This window comes from Sesamum indicum, linkage group LG4, assembly GCF_000512975.1.
Source record: "Sesamum indicum cultivar Zhongzhi No. 13 linkage group LG4, S_indicum_v1.0, whole genome shotgun sequence".
Taxonomy (NCBI): domain Eukaryota; kingdom Viridiplantae; phylum Streptophyta; class Magnoliopsida; order Lamiales; family Pedaliaceae; genus Sesamum; species Sesamum indicum.
Window position 1 is genome coordinate 1287831 of NC_026148.1, and position 16613 is coordinate 1304443.

Here is a 16613-nt window from a genome sequence, read left to right on the forward strand (position 1 = left end):
GGCACTAGAGACTATGTGAATAAAATAAGAGGACAAATTATTGCAAGTGTAATAAAACTTTCTTTATTCAATGATTTCAGCATTTATGTCAGTCAAATTCTTTTAGTTAAAGTGTTCATATATTTTTAAAATATCACGTGCATTGCACGTGTTAAATATATTTTTAAAGTTGAATATCTCACTTATTAGTTATAAATAATATTAAACTTCTTTTTTTTATACTTCGTTCATTGAATCATTAGTATGCAGTTACATTTTAAAGGACGAATATAATTATTTTAAATAATGAAAAAACTATCAAATTTGTTATTTATAACTCACTTTTAAATTTAAGTGATATTATTAAATAAAAAATTATTCTTTAATTATTTATGTTACATGATTTTGCACTAGAATAAATTAATGCGAAAGTAAAATATAAAAGATCCAATATTAAAATAAAATTTAACATATCCCTTATTTTTTAAAGGGATGAAAAACGATACCTTTATTTTTCTAACGTGCGGTTGAATAGTACTTTCCTTGAGATTCTAATACAGGAACCCTCTAATTCGTCCACACCACAGTAGAGCCGGGATCTCAGTGTCCTCTTTGTTAGAAGAGAACAAAAGAAAGAAAACACACCAAGTGTGCAAAGAGAGGGGTGGGCGAATGCTAGGTTCAAAGAGGGGGAATTTTTTTTTTGTGTGTGTAATAATAATGATAATTATTTTCGAAATAATTATGTATCATATATATATCTTGTATTGATAATTAAGAATGTGTCTAGATACATTCTAGTAACTGCAACGTATATTTCTCTTTATTCCGAATAAAGAGAACCCAAACAATGGCTAAAATTGCACTTTCTAAAATTACAATTTGCTAGCTATTTATTTTCTTCCATAGAATTTTACCTGGGCTCAAAATTTATTCATGTTGGCCGATTTCTTTATCAAATAAAAATACAATCTCAATGAATTTTTCTGTAAATTCAATTTAATAACAATCCATTTAATTGTGCCCAACTTGTATTTAATCTAATTAAATACATAAGCCCAAATTATATTTATTAATTAATAAGATCCAACTTATTTAATAATAAAAACAAGACCAATATAAATTAATACTATTAATTTATTCTTAAGTCTTTTTCATCCAATGGATCTCTCTTTTTGTAAGCAATCTAATTACTTGTAGGATTAATTACAAATTAGTTCCTTGTTCCTTTTCGGTGATTTGTGTATGACTCTTTAGGTTTACCTTTCAGCTAGACTTAGGCTAATGGCTAACACTTTTATTAATTAAATTTACTTAATAATTTTTTGTTAACCCTTAAGCAAGAAAGCCCATCATCATAGGTGGTCGTCTAGCAATGGTCCATGGCACTAGAGACTAGGTGAATGATCGTGTGAACATTTAGGCTCTCGAGTACATATGGGTACAATCCTTCCATCTACCATCTCCCGACCATAGTCTAGGGCATAGAATTTGGTGTCAGTTCCCATCTTTGACTAAACGTCTATGCTTAATACTTGAGATCGCGTTAAGTCAAGTTTCTCGACATAGGAACCTCTTTTCCCTATTTGATCAACGACTGTGGCCACAGGTTCATAGAGTTTGAACGCATCTCCAAGTGCATAGGAGATAGATACCCTATCACATACTGATAGGGGACGGATCCTCTCCTTGGAACTCACCGTTCTCGCTACATACTCCGATTGTATTGGATAAGATAGGCAATTCAATCAATACTGACCGAACCATGCCAATCAAGGTTCGATTTCTTCCTCATCAGAAACAGTTCAACATCGTCTCTTTGGGAAGAATTTCACTGAGTGAGAATCTCATTCTCATATCGATATTTCAAGAATTGAATCCTACTCTCATATGGATATTTCAAGAACTCTCACTATATATACACGCCACCTCAATCCCATCGAAGGGTTTGTCTCCAACTAGTTTGGCTCTCCAATTCAAGTCTAATTCTTCGAACTTTCTAGAAGTCCTTAGACTTGTGAACCCTCTACTGATTTTTGTGTATTTAGTGACCTACAAATATTTAATTGGATTCAATCCAACAGATCATTTTGACAAGCATTCTTTGTCCCACAAAGTGCTTCACGGCTTTCTACCTTTTCAAGAAGGATTTGTAAGTTAGTAAAATCAAATCATCTATTGATAGACTCTTTGAATATACCAACCTACTTATCCCAACTAGACAGATATGGCATAGCTTATGCATGCCATTTTGTGTAAGTTATTGTCCTTGACTATCCCTTTAATGATTTATTTTGAGCGTGCATAGATCAATTATGACATGAAGTACCACAATTTAATAACTCAGCAGACATAAAAGAATCTTTCATTGATCAAGTTTGTAGTATATGTGTCCAACAATTGACTAACAAAAATTTGGTCATAATGGGTTACATAATCGTATGCTATCTTAACATGAATACTAATGGCTAAGTTTACTTAGTCTTGTAGATTTTGTAGTAATGGCCTAGCCGTCACCTAGTTTTAAGACTATATGTCTTAGCGTTCTATTCCTTTTCAATTCTACAAACCATTTGCCGAAATACGCTCCGAGAGCAAGTGTCCGACACTTGTGAACATAAATAGTAATCATGTTTGATCAACAAATGCCACAGCATGGGTAGGGAGGAGTTCATGGTACTCCCTCTTCCAATCCCCTTTTGTAATTTATGCAAACGTCATGTGTAAATGTTGACTGCCGAACCATTTTCCAATTTTCCTTTACCCTCGCCCATCGAGGTGATAGGAGCGCTCAAAGCACTTGCAGTGGCTAACTTTGCTCCATCTTTCTTCCTCATTTGGCATCCGACACCGTTCCTTTTGCTCTTGAGGTCGAAGCCTCCAAACCTAATACCGATGGCGCAGATTCTTTAATAGTTGTCTCGTATTGATCCAATTATTTTTATCAACTCATGAATAGTCCACTTAACCCCATCCAGAGTTCATGATAAATAGGTTGAAGGAGGGATGAAGGGACTCAAGGATTATGTTAATGTACATCTCCTTTTTCAAAATCAATATTGAGGTCATTGAGCTTCTCCACAAGGGATAGCATCTTTACCCATGTTTATGTACAAACAACCCTCACTCATCTTGGCTTCGAAGAATGCTTTCGTCTCGATATGCCGGTTTGGTGCCTCATAATATGTTTTATATGTAGCATTGTTGAGCCAACAATGTCCAGCCTGTCATACTACTCATGGTGCTGAAAGCAGGTATGACGCTGTAGACCTTGAGATTTTCCTCATGCCTTAATCCCGAGCATCAAACGTTCTTTAAGTAAGGACTCCTTTCGCAAGTCCAATGGAAGTAGTTTATCCATGACATAAGCTAGGTTCGAAAATCAAGGACAATCCTCCAATTTTCGCAGTCAATTTTAGTGATTATGATCCATTAAATGAAATAAATCTCAAAAAATAAAATTAAAAAATGGATCTTAGACCTGTATTCAAAACACAAAGCAGGAAAATAAGTAGATTATAGTAATGTTGTGTTTGAGTTAAGACTTGGTCTTTTAGTCGTTAACCCCTCCCACTATTTCTATAAAATCCCACCAATCCCAAGTGGGATTTTGGAAAACCCTTTAATAGTGGGCTTTGGATCCACAAGAACAGTTTACCATGCCCCACTTTTACGATTCACATAGAAAAAGCTTTGTGGGAGGCAACCAATGCCATTGTCATTCCATGAGATTCTGAAGATGTTTTGCTTCACCTGTTCATATGATCCCGAGGACTCCAAGCGAATCATGCTACTCAGTGTTAAGCTCGACCCATCAACCAAATCGCACCTTAATTGTCTCCCCCACGACTCATGAGACAGGGAAACAACGAGCATGTTCCTTTGTTCATAACAATATTGCAGCTTGCCTTCTATTCCAAATGTGCCACGACTGGTGAGACCATATTTGGATAGCTGTAGCTTCCTAATGATATTGTTATGGATGGGAGGCCTGAACAAATCGAAATACCATTTAGATCCAAGTCCATTATGGGATTAATATTTACTTAGTGTTAGGCTCAACCCATCAATCAAATCACACCTCAACTGTCGCCCCCCACGACTCGTGAGACAGGAAAACAATGAGCGTGTTCCTTTGTTCACAATAATGATGCAGCTTACCTCTATTCCAAGTGTACTGCGACTAGTGAGACTACACTTAGGTCGTGGCAGTTTCCTCACCACATTATTGTGGATAGAAATCTTGGACAGATCAAACCATTTTGATCCAAGTCCATTTTGGGCCCTAATACTTTAACTTGGTCCAACCAAGTGAGAGTTAAATTTGAGTGTTAACCGAAACCTCATTACATTATTGTTTACATGCATAAATATCAAATATTTAAGAATATTTAAATAAAAGCATTAAACGCATTGCATGTAACATAATAAGCATACCCTTGTGGATGATCACGAGCCCAACCTATGCGACCCACTGAGCCTGCAATGAGTCTATGATCAGTCTAAGGTAGCCCTATGCTATTACAAAAGTAATTTACCTATCAACATATAGATGGGCCTTGTAACTTTTTCGTGGGCCTCTATCTCCGTTGGGCCTTCTCCTCCATGGACCTTCTTCTCTATGAGCTTGCTTTAAAAAATAAAAAATCTCACAAAAAATTCTATACTACACTCATTACAATAGAAAGAAAACCCCGACCAGAAGTCCAGGGGAGTACATAAGGTGGGAGATAGAAAGCTTTATTATTCTAATGTTAAAAACGAGAGGGAGAGAAAAGAAAGCATTACAAGGCCATACGAGCCCAATCATAAACATAACCATACAAGAGGTCGTGGGCTTTGTGATCATCCATCCATACATCACATGTAATATCATAATCCATGATATCCAATATCACAAAAATTAATTATACAAAAAAAGTACAAGCTCGAAATTTGCAATCAAAAGGATGAACGAAAAATTATGTGCATCAACTGCACAAAATAGATTTAATTAACTATGCAATTTTAAATTTGAGAAAAAAATTAATTTTATCCAAAAATTAAAATAGCATAATTAATCATGAAGAAAAATTCCAGAAAATCAAATTTTCAGAAAACGGCAAAAAAACGGCCCAACCGTTAGCAGTCGACCTTGCAACGCGCGCTGTCCTCACTGCCTGTGTGTGCGCGCTGGCCCTCTATAGGCATGCACAACCTGCCTACTGTGTGCGCGCGCTTGGCTGTGCACACAGTGTGCGCCGGTAACGACAATGCTACAATGATTTTTCTTCTTTTTTGTTTGTGTTTAACATAAAACAGCAAAAACAAGCATAAATACAAAAAATTCCAAATTTTCACATGCTTGAATCATCCAATTAATTGCAAAAATCAAATGAGTTATTTTCAACATATAATTACTATACGAAAAGCGATAAAACATGCTTCAAAAGCCGTAAAAATACGTTAACATGCTAATATCACATAACCATCAGCTCCAACATCGAATCGGGCTCTGATACCACTTAAAGGATCACGTGGTACAACCCGAAAGTGCACTAGCTGAAGCAGCAATAAAAAATTCATAATAACAAAAATTAAGGGCTGAAAATAATAAATGCAAGGGTTGTACTCTTGGATTTCCCGGGCCTTTGATGTATAATAAAATAAAACATAAATGGGGCTGAGGTCGAATCACAAAAACCGAAAAAAATCAAAGCGATGAAAAATGATACCTTCGTTTTCCTAACGTTCGGTTGAGATGTTCTTCACTTAAGGCTCCAACACAGGAACCCTCTAATTCATCCACACCACACTAGAGTCGGGATCTCGACGTCCTTTTTGCTAGAAGAGACCAAGAGAAAGAAAATACATCAAGTGTGCAAAGAGAGGGCGGCCGAATGCTAGGTTGAAGGAGGGGGATTTTTTTTGTTGTGTAATAATGATGATAATTATTTCCCAAATAATTATGTATCATATATATACCTTGTATTGATAACAATGTGTTTAGATACATTCTAGTATCTAAAAGGTATATTTATCTTTATTCCAAATAAAGAGATCCAATAATTGCTAAAATTGCACTTTCCAAAATTACAATTTGATAGTCATTTATTTCCTTCCATAGAGTTTTCAATGGGCTCAAAATTAATTCATGTCTGCTGATTTTTTTAATCAAATAAAAGTACAAGCCCGATGAATTTTTAATCAAATTCAATTTAGTAAAAATTTATTTAATTGAGCCTAATTTGTATTTAATTCAATTAAATACATAAGCCCAAATTGTCTTTATTAATTAATAACATCCAACTTATTAAATAATAAGGACAAGACCAATATAAATTAATACCATTAATTTATTCTTAGGTCTTTTCCATCCAATGGATCTCTCTTTTTGTAAGTAATCTAATTACTTGTAGGATTAATTCCTTGTTTCTTTCCGGTGATTTGTGTGTGACTCTTTAAGTTCACCTTTCAACTAGACTTGGGCTACTTTCTAGCACTATTATTAATTAAATTTAATTAATAATTCTTTATTAATCTTTAATCAACAGAATTCGTCACCATGGGTAGCCGTCTAGCAACGGTCCATGGCACTAAAGACTAGGTGAATTTTCGTGTGGACATTTTTTTTGGTAAAGGTAAATTGCATAAATAAATAAAAAGATAAATACAACGACACAGTTCAAGCAGCCGAGGCCCCGTCAAACCAAGGGATCCTCTAATGTCGGTAAAGGGCATGTATACTAACTATTGAGGGGAGGGTGTGACTAAGTATGACATGTCTAATCTCCTCAACTACAATCTTAGCAAGAATGACATATGCACGGATAGTATGCTAAAGATCCATTGATTTCGTTATTGCCACAAGTGATACACTAACGCTGCCAACAATGCGCAGTATGAGGAGTTGATAATGTGCTTCCCCCTCCATTTAAGCGATATCCACTTTACGATAATATTTCACGATCGAATAGGCCATCAGCCCCATACAGTCCTTCGAATATCTGCAAGCACTAATAGACACAATGGCACTGAAAGAATAAATATTCATGTGTCTTAGAGATCCCGTCTTGGCAAAGGACACATGCCCCACCAGTGTGGTGTAGCTATGGTTGTTTGTCAAGAGTAGATAACTTCCCCAAAATGGCAAGTCATAAGATAAATTGGTTGCTGAGAATCTTGAAAGGACCCAAGAATAGTGAAGTCCAATCTATCTTATGTCCTTGAGGACAAAAGAGGTGGTATGTTGCCACCGTTGTAAAAGAACCACCATTCAAGCGCCAAATAATACGATCCTCCCCACCATGCATCACAGGCAGAAGGTGAATGATCGCCACGAATTCATTAATGAGTGGCGGCCAACTCCATTCTCCATTCACAATGATCTAGTATAGGAGTGTAGTTGGGGGGGATGTCTGTAACAGTCGGGCTAGTAGGAAAGTAATGAATCAATGGCCAAGAAACCTTGGGATAGCCCTTGCCTGTGGTGCCCTTCCAAAGAAAGGTACGCAAGAAGGTGTGAAACGATATCAGTACGAATTTGATAAGTTGCAGCTACCGACAAATGTAAACCGAATCCGTTCCTATCCTCGAATTCGATTATGAACTTTTTTCCAAGAGTGGAATGCAGTCCCTGATCGTATACAAGAGGAAATAAAGAGGAGGCAAGGTAATGAAGAGGTAGCTCTCCCTCTTGGAATGATAGGAGGGAGATTAACCTATCCCAGATTCCGTGTGTCGCCTTGGAGATAATAATGTGGCTCTTATGTGGGTTGACACATAACCCGGAAGGCATTGTGAACCTGTCCAGGTGATATGGTATCGACCATGGGTGGTTCGATCTTTACAGCGTAGGCTAGAAATGAATAAAGTGGTCCGTGACCTAAGGAATGTAAATAGCCAACCACGGTATATGAACTTGACCTACTACTTAGAACATTCAACCAACCACGAGCACGAGTAAACCAATCCACACAACGACACACTTGGGTCGAGCACGAATTGGAGGCTTTGTGAATTTGAATCACCAATCTAATAGACTAGATTGACAAAGCAAAGGTTTCATCAAAGCTAAAACAAGTATATAACTCTCCAAAGTAAGAGAACACTCAAGATTTTATAAACTAGATCAATTCTTGAATAATTCGATTGTTTCCCGCATGGATGGCTTGTATGTGCCTTTTATAGGCCTAAAACACTTCCAAATTAACCTTTCATATCCCCAAGTGACTCCTTGGTGGACGTACATTCAATACTTGGTCAAAAATGACTAAAAACTAAGCATTCTTGGTCAAAAACGAGTAAAACCCATGCATGACCATGTGAATCCGAAAATTGGTGTATAAATGCACTTTGAATGTATTTGAAAGGTCTCCTTTGACCACATGGCTGCACTTAGACGAGTTGGGCTCCTATTGTGGGCTTCCTCGGGCTTGAATTAATGAAATTAAGCTTACATGTTGGGCCTTCGATTGTGAATTGATCCCGTTAGCAAAGACTAAGTTGTATTGGATTTGAATTACTTCTTGCATTCTCTTCAACCTTTCTCTTGTCATTGGCCACTTCCAATGGTTAAATCTCGGTCCATCGGATCTTGAATTTCTTTTGCTTGTTGGACGCCCTCAATGTTCCTATCATCCTCCCCTTCTTGAAAAGGAGTCGTCCTCGACTCTTCATTATATGCATCATAAAAAGGAGAAAGATCAGAATCATTAAAAGTAGCACTTACTCCATACTGACTAGGTAAATCAAGTTTGTAAGAATTGTCATTAGTCCTTTCAAGGACTCGGAATGGTCCATCCCCTCTTGTCATGAGCTCAGACTTCTTTTTGTCCAAAAACCTCTCTTTTCTAAGATGCAACCATACTAAATCTCCCGATTGAAAGATAACTCGTTTCCTTCCCTTGTTCGCTCGGTTCATGTATTGTTGAGTCATCCTCTCAGTATTAGTTTTGACCTTTCATGGATTTTCTTGACGAATTCAGCACGTTTCTTTCCATCCATATTTACTCTCTCCTGCAAAGGCAAAGGCATTAAATAAATAGGTACAAGAGGATTAAAACCATAAACAATTTGAAAGGGTGAAAACTTAGTAGTGGAGTGGACAGCCCTATTATAAGCAAACTCGACATGTGGTAGACACTTTTCCCAACTCCTTAAGTTCTTCTTCACAATTGTTCTCAACAATGTCGAAAGTGTCCTATTGATCACCTCAATTTGCCCATCGGTTTGGGGATGGCAAGCGGTAGAGAAAAGCAACTTAGTTCCAAGCTTACCTCACAAAATTTTCCAAAATTAGCTAAGAACTTGGCATCTCGATCGGACATTATAGTCCTCGGCATACCATGAAGCCTCACAATTTTCTGAAAGAAAAGATTAGCAATATTAAAGGCATCATCAACTTTATGGCATGCTATAAAGTGTGCCACTTTGGAAAACCTATCTACAACAACAAAAATAGAATCTCTCCCCCTCTGACACCTAGGTAATCCCAAAACAAAGTCTATTGAAATATCTTCCCAAGGTACACTAGGAATAGGGAGGGGCATGTACAATCCATAGGGATTAAGCTTTTGACTTTGCCTTATGACAAACTTTGCATTTTCCCACAAACTTCTCAACATCTCTACGCATCTTTGGCAATTTAAAGTGTTCGCTCAAGACTCCCAAAGTCTTAGAAATACCAAAGTGACCCATCAAACCCCCAGAATGTGCTTCCTTGAACAATAATGAACGAACAGAACAATTAGGAATACAAAGTTGGTTGGCTCGAAATAAAAGTCCATGCAAATAGAATTTGTCCCATCCAATGCTTGGGCTGCAATTTTCAAACACTTACCAAAATCAACATTATTAGCATACAAATCTTTAATGAACTCAAAACCAAGAATTTTAGCATCCATTATTGAAAGTAAAACATACCTTCTTGAAAGTGCATCAGCAACAATGTTCTCCTTACCTTTCTTGCGCTTGATCACACATGGAAATGACTGAATAAACTCTACCCACTTTGCATGTAGATGGCTAAGCTTGCTTTGACTTTTAATATACTTGAATGCTTTATGATCAGAATGTATTACAAACTCTTTTGGCCACAAGTAATGTTGCCAAGTTTCCAATACGATAAACCAATGCATAAAGCTCCTTGTCATATGTAGGGTAGTTAAGTGTCGGCCCACTTAGTTTCTCACTGAAATATGCAATCGGTCTACCTCCTTGCATAAGAACTCCTCCTATGCCAATCCCACTTGTATCACATTCAATTTCAAAAGTCTTACCAAAGTTGGGAATGGCTAGCAAAGAAAGGTGCATGAGTAAGCTTCTCTTTTATAGCTTGAAAGGCTTTCTCTTATGTGTTTCCCCACTTGAATGGAACATTCTTCTTCGTTAACTCGTTCAATGGGGCTGTCATGGTGCTAATGTCCTTCACAAATCGCCTATAAAAGCTTGCAAGGCCGTGAAAGCTCTCACTTCTCCAATAGTGGTGGGGGTTAGCCAATCTCGAATAGCTTTGACCTTTTCTTCATCAATTGTGATTCTTTCACTACTCACAACAAAACCATGAAAACGACTTTGTTAGTGCAAAAGTCACACTTTTTCAAGTTCCCAAAGAACTTTTCCTTTCTTAGAACCTTTAGGACTTGTTTTAAACGTGTTACATGCTCTTCCAAAGTCCTACTATAAACAAGGATGTCATCAAAGTACACTACCATAAATTTGCCTATATGCATGCAAAACATGATTCGTCAATCTCATAAATGTAGGTGCATTACTAAGTCCAAATGGCATAACTAACCACTCATAAAGCCCATGCTTTATTTTGAAAGCGGTGTTCCACTCATCTCCTTCTTTTATTCTAATTTGATGATAACCACTTTTTAAATCAATTTTAGAAAAGATAGTTGAACCATTTAACTCATCAAGCATATCTTCTATCCTAGGAATAGGGTGGCGATATCTTATCGTTATGTTGTTAATGGCTCGGCAATCAACACACATCCTCCATGTGCCATCCTTCTTAGGCATGAGCAACACCGGAACTACACAAGGACTAAGGCTCTCCCTCATATAACCTTTGGCCATCAATTCTTGGATTTGCCTTTGAATCTCGTTGGTCTCTTCGGGATTAGTACGGTATTCTGGGCGATTTGGCAAGGATGCTCCCGGAATAAAGTCAATTGATGTTCTATCCCTCGAATGGGTGGCAAACCTCATGGCATCTCATCCGAAAAGACATCTTCATAGTCCTGCAAAATAGATGTAACAACACTAGTCAAAGAAGAGGTTAGGTCGTTAGAATTCAACATAGTCTCTTTGTACACAAGTACTATGAGGTTTTGTTGAGAAAACAAAGCTTTCTTGATTTCACTCTTGTTAGCAACTAATAAACTCTCTTTCTCTTATTTTTTCCTCTCCTTTTTCTTTCCTCTCGTAACTTTGCTTTCTTTTTCTCTCTTTTGAATCTTTCATTCTTTTTTCACTCTCATTTTCACTTTCTTCGTTTCCTTTCTCTTTCTTTTTCTCACACTCTCTTTTCTTTTCTCTCAAGATCTGATCTTGCAAAATCTATTTTGGTATCATCAGATTGAGAGTTATTGATTCTCCTCGAAGCACAAAAGAGTAACGATTTTGGAATCCATTATGTGTTACATGCCTATCAAACTGCCATGGTCTTCCCAACTGTATGTGACATGCTTTTATTGGTACAACATCACATAAAACCTCATCCTTATATCTTCCAATTGAAAACAATACCTTTACTTGCTTGGTCACCTTCAGCTCTCCACACTCATTCAACCATTGAAGCTTGTATGGGCGGTGGTGCTTGATAGTAGGTAGACTTAATTTTTGAACCAATTCAATACTTGCCACATTCCAACAACTACCACCATCAATAATCATACTACATACCTTTTCATGAATTTGACAGTGTGTATGGAACAAGTTTTCTTTTTGGCAATTATCTTCCTCCAGCATCTGGCACTAAGGGTTCTTCTAGTAACAAGAAATTCTCCTTCTTCGGCATACTCTCCATCACAATCTTCTTTTGATGATTCATCTTTATCGGTGATTTCTTCCTCAGATTCCAACTCTTCTTGATTGTTGAAGATCATTGTACGTCGGTTAGGACGCTCACTTGCTATGTGTCCTCTCCCTTGGCACTTGAAAGACTTTATATAACGATTTCTTGAAGAATTAGGTTTCGGTTGTACCTTTTTGGCAGCAACTTGGACACCATGTTTAGGATCTGCCTGCTTGAATCTTGATGTAGAAGGGGTGTCTTTCTTGGGGTTATTCTTCCATGGACCGAATGCCAACGAGTTAGAAGTCCTCCTCAAAAGTCCTCTTCGCTTGAGTTGTTGTTCCACCTTGATGGCTTGGCGTACCATCTCTTCAAGTTCTATATAGTGGTGCATCTCCACAACATCGGCGATATCCCGATTGAGCCCATGCAAGAAACGAGCCATAGTTGCTTCATTGTCCTCTATAATGTGAGTTCGAATAATGGCAATCTCCATCTCCTTGTAGTACTCATCAACACTTTTAGAACCATGAGTAAGACATTGGAGATGGTTGTGAAGCTCACGACGATAATAGGATGGAACAAACCTTCTCCTCATGATTGCTCTCATCTCTTCTCATGTTGTGATGGGACGTTCACCATTCCTAACCCGTTCCTTTTGCATCTGATCCCACCAAACAAGAGCATAATCAGTAAACTCAAGGGTGGCGAATTTTACCTTTTTACTCTCTAAGTAGTTGTGGCATGAAAAGATTTGCTCGACACGCATCTCCCACTCCAAATACACTTCAGGATCACTATTGAATGAATGGTGACTTTAACTCCTCCTAGGCCACCGTATTCTTCTCTAGGTCGTCTCAGTCTATCTCTTGGCCGATTCACTCTTTGCCAAATGTCCTCATATTCTTCTCCATCGCTTGGATCCTCCAAATACTCATTATAAATAGGGGGTTGAGGACGTGGATTTAGAGCATGTCTTTGATTTGTAACTCTTTGACCGGCTACTTGATTCTCCACTTGATCCAATCTTTCATGAAGTCCTTCTAGTTTACGGTCAAGCAACTTCTCAAAGTGGCTCACTAAGGCTTGCATATGGAATGCATCGACCCCACCTTGCATCGTTTGTCCCGAGTTGTTGTCATCACTTGTTTGAGCAACTCCTTTAGCTCGATTTTCTGCCATTTAGTAAAATATTTTTTTTTATTTTTATAGGAACCTCAGCAAATTCTTGCCACACTCTTCTTTTCTCTCTTTATTTTCTCCTCGTGTTTCACTCCTCACTTAATAGGCTCACACTTTTGGCCCTCAATGATAGTCTCACTTCACTCAACACTCTCTAATCTAAGCTCCTGTGAAACTCAATGCTTTATCTAGTGACTCAAACACAAATCTCAATTCTTTTCTCAACCAAGTATGTGTATGTGGACGCTTCACACTCACCCGTAGCTAGAGAATGGTCTTAAGAAGTTCGATATAACTGGAGAAATGAAGACCAATTGGCTTGCAAAGATAATAGCAAAATAAAATGATGAACCGATTTTTTTTTCTTCTTTTTTTTGCTGCTCTTCCTTTTTTTTTGAGCTTTTCCTTTCGTTTTTTTCTTTTTGATTTGTTTTTATATAACAACAGGGGGGGGAGGTACGGAAGATTGTGGTGGTAGATAAAAGATTCAAGGTAAATCAAACGACGAAAGCCTACTGTATAAACATAGGCTCTGATACCACATGATATGGTATTGACCATGGGTGGTTCGATCTTTACGTCGTAGGCTAAAAATGGATAAAGTGGTCCATGACCTGAGGAATGTAAATAGCCAACCACGATATATAAACGTGACCTATTAATTAGAACATTCAACCAACCACGAGCACGAATAAACTAATCCACACAACGACACACTTGGGTCGAGCATGAATTGGAGGCTTTGTGAATTTGAATCACCAATCTAATAGAATAGATTGACAAAGCAAAGGTTTCTCCAAAGCTAAAACAAGTATATAACTCTCCAAATTAAGAGAACACTCAATATTTTATAAACTAGATCAATTCTTGAATAATTCGATTGTATCCCGCATGCATGGCTTGTATGTGCCTTTTATCAGCCTAAAACACTTCCAAATTAACCTTTCATATCCCCAAGTGACTCCTTGGTGGACGTACATCCAATACTTGGTCAAAAATGACTAAAAACTAAGCATTCTTGGTCAAAAACGAGTAAAACCCATGCATGACCATGTGAATCCAAAAATTGTTGTATAAATGCACTTTGAATGTATTTGAAAGGTCTCCTTTGACCACATGGCTACACTTGGACGAGTTGGACTCCTATTGTGGGCTTCCTTGGGCTTGAATTAATGAAATTAAGCTTACATGTTGGGCTTATGATTGTGACTTGATCCCAGTAGCAAAAACTAAGTTGGATTGGGCTTGAATTACTTCTTGCATTCTCTTTAACCTTTGTCTTGTCATTGGCCCACTTTCAATGGTTAAATTTCAGTCCATTGGATCTTAAATTTCTTTTGCTTGTTGGACACCCTCGATGTTCCTATCACCAGACCCTTTTTAAATAGCTCGATAGACGATTGATCGGCCCTACAAAAGAGAATAGGTAATCAGCAAAGCCAAGTTGGAATAGGCCCATCACCTCACACTTCCAATGAAACGAGAACCCGCCATCCTGATCGATATGTTGTTGTACAATCATCCGTAGCACCTCAATAACAAGGAAAAATAAATAAGGGGAATAGGGTCCCCTTAGCGCAACCCTCGCACCCCCTTGAAGTAGCCGTTTGATGTGCCATTCAGACGGACTGAATAAGTAGGCATGGCGACACACTCCTCTATCCAACTGATAAAGGTCCCCAAAAATCCAAACAGATGCAGCACAGCCAGTAAGAAGTCCCATTCTACTTTATCATATGTCTTTCATAAGTCTAGCTTCAGTGTACATCTCGGTGGAAGGTGCTGTTACTTATGGCCAAACAAAAGCTCCTGGGCTAGCATAATATTGTCGCTTATCAACCTGCCTGGCACAAACGCGTTCTATGAGGGACTGATTAAATCATCCAGGATGACACACAAACGATGTACTATAATCTTTGTAATCACCTTATAGCACATTGCAACAAGAGATAGGCCAAAATTCAGCAACCGTGCTGGGATTGCGTACCCTAGGAATAAGTGCGAGCAACGTTGCATTCACTTGTTTGATAAGTTCGTCGGTGCGAAAGAACTCCATAACTGCACTGGTGATCTCTTGCCCCACTATCGGCCAAACCGCTTTAAAGAATCCAGAAGTGTAGCCATCCAAGCCGAGCGCTTTATCTTCAGCAATATCAAAAAGCGCCATTTTGACCTCATGCGGTGTGACTGGCCGCATTAAGTCATGGCCTTCCACATCCGACAACAGGTGTTGAGCCCACGGATGTATATGCTGTAAGTCAAAACCTCAGTTCTGTCTAGCCCCTCCCAGAAGCCGCTGGTAGAACTCAACAAATTCATTCGTAATTGTTATCTGGTCTGTCAATAATGTAGCCCCTGGCCTGTAATTTAGAGGATACGTTTGGCAGATCTACGTGTTGCCACCTTTTGAAAGAAAATCCGAGAGCATTGATCACCACCCATCTTTGCACGTTGTTGTAGCATATGTTGTTCAAGCCGAGTAGCCAACAGCATAATCAACTTGCAACAGTGCTCCAATTGAAGTAGCAGTGAATTACGACGATCTAACTACAAGAGAGATTGGGCTATATGGAGAAAAGCTTTTGCCGTATGGACGTTAGCTACTAGATCCCCCTTGTTCCTTCGTTGCTTCCGGAAGATAGGTTTAAAGGCCTTCAATTTTCGGATTACCGCATGCATAGCACTTCCCACAATATTGTGCCGCCACACATTTTGCACAAAAGGGGTGAATTCCGAAGATAGAGCTAGATAATTATCAAACCGGAACATACTTACAGTAGATTGAGCAGGAGTACCACGTATAATCAATAGAGAATGGTCAGATGTACGTGGTGTAAGACATTCATAGTGCGTAGATGGCCACTGCTCCAACCACCGATCATTGACTATAGACTGATCTAGTTTCTTCCAGAGACTGAAGAGACAACGACTATCACTACTACAGTTGTGCCATGTGAATCTCTCCCCCTGAATAGGAAGACTTAGAAGACCTGTGTCGTGAAGGCACTCAAGGAAATCTGCGACGGGTAACCTTATGTCACCTAAGTTGCCACACACTTCACTCATATCGGGGACAATGTTAAAGTGGCCACCAACCAGCCAGGGAGACTCATTAATTCCTTGAGCTAGGCGACCGAGATTCTGCCACAACTCTCGACGCACGCCTAAGTGTTTTTCACCATAAACAATGGTAAATAGCACATGTATATTCAACATACGGATAAGAATACGACAGTGTTGAGGCCCAACATCTAGTACCTTTTAAAATCAGCCTAATCATCATCCCAAGCTATCTAGATACGAGTACTCGAACCTGTATAATCAACAAACCATTTCCAACAAGGAAGCAACTGGATTTGAATGCGAGTACTATTCAGAGCAGTCACCATAGATTCCAATAAACCCACAAAAGCCAAACAGTAATCGGTAACAAGGTCATTAACGGATG